General features: G+C 31.5%; 1 pseudogene; it reads left to right on the plus strand.

The window, feature by feature from the left end:
• LOC107757812 (CD48 antigen-like) overlaps positions 1-1,793 on the plus strand; it is an 8,108-nt pseudogene that overhangs the window by 3,239 nt on the left and 3,076 nt on the right.

Genomic DNA, 1,793 nt, shown 5'->3' on the forward strand with positions numbered 1-1,793 from the left:
TATATATTTAAAAAAAAATTTTTTTACCTGGGTCAAATTAAAGACTAGATCTTAACTACATGCATGTAAGGAGCTTTTAAAAGCAATAAATCAAATCTAACTAATAACTGTTAAAATGCTGAATTCACTGTTTGTGGTCGGAAGAAGCTAACCGAGTGTCAGTTTACCTATATACTACTTCCTTTTCTAAAACAGCAACACCAGTCATTCTGATGTTTGTTACAATGGCAGTAGATCCTCTGCTTCCATCCTTCATCCTTCTCTTCATCAGTAACACAGGTAATAAACTCAATTAAATGATTAATTCAGTTAATTCAGTTAATTAGTTAGTTATTAATGATTATCTTTATGGTGATGGCTGCACAGGTCAGAGTTTACATGGTTTTGAACATTTAACTCTATAGTGTGTCTCATGTAACAATAGTAATTGCTAAGACTAAGTTTTGTCATTATTTAATGCTTTATAATGTTTCTGAAAAACAGTCATTATCAATCTGCCATAGTTGTGTGTCTCAGGTTGTCTGATAGTTGTCTCAAGCAGAGTATCTGCACATTTACATTTATTCATCCAGCAGATGTTTTCATCCAGATGCTTTTATTCATTATATAGAGGCAATACTAAAATAAAGTTTCAAACATCGTCTAGAAGAAACAGGCTAGAACAGTGATTAGTCTCTAACACTAGTTTTAGAGAATAATTTCTGTTACATTAGGGAATGAAAGACAAAATGTTTATCTGACTACTGTTTCTTGAAACACTGTTTGGGAAGTAAAGCACAAAGTGCTACTAGAGCTATAGAGATTTATAAAGTCATACAATACATATAAAATCAATTAAATTTTGAGTTACTTTGGTTATACTGCATGAACCATGTATCATAGAGATTTTATATGCATAATCGAGGGGTGAGAACCAGAAGGGCGTAAGTGACATTTTGGGTGAAATGGAGATACACCGTATATATCGAATGAAAGCTCTTGATGAGCTCTTTCTACTGCCAACACAAGTGAATTCATAATATTTTTGGAGTTATTCATTAGAAACCAAAAGACTTAGCACTGAAAATACTAAGCCAGTTGGTGCCAAAAGGGCGTAACTGCACTTACACCACTTTGGCATTGAGAAATGTATGGAGGGTAAAGCCTGTGGATAGCACATGAGTCAAAATGACTGACAAAACAAGTAAGCCTGGTAGGTCAACATGAGAAGACAGCAGTTTTTAACTACTGAAGATGTATTATTAAGCTAATTTTGTGACAAAGAGCTGGATGATGATGGAGAAAATTAAAATATCCAGCATTCAATGTTGTGAGGTGTAGCTAGCTAGCAGGTAGTAACTTACATTCTAGTGGCATATCATACAGGCACTCAGTTACTGCTTAGCCACAAGAGAGAGAATGCATAGAAGGGATTATAATTATTATTGTTAATAATAATTAGTTATGCAATTCATTACTTCAGTATCATTCATTTAATGGTATTTGATATCATATTTTTTATTACAAACCCTAGTAAAATAGTAATATACTGTATTGAAAATACATTATTTCATACTAGTTCAAATCTATTAACATTTTATTTGCTTTATTTATTGTCTATTTACTGACATATCACTCTATACTTATATAAATATAACAATCATAATTAAACTTTATTTGGAGTACTACTTGTGCACAATGGACATTTATCAATATTAAGCCAAAAATGTGTTTTAATGTCACTATTGATGAGGATTTTATGATCTTTGAATAATATTGGTCATTATATGCAAGATATTTAAAGTGTACCTAAA

The sequence above is a fragment of the Sinocyclocheilus rhinocerous genome, unplaced genomic scaffold, assembly GCF_001515625.1.
Source record: "Sinocyclocheilus rhinocerous isolate Xijiao unplaced genomic scaffold, SAMN03320098_v1.1 scaffold112, whole genome shotgun sequence".
NCBI lineage: Eukaryota > Metazoa > Chordata > Actinopteri > Cypriniformes > Cyprinidae > Sinocyclocheilus > Sinocyclocheilus rhinocerous.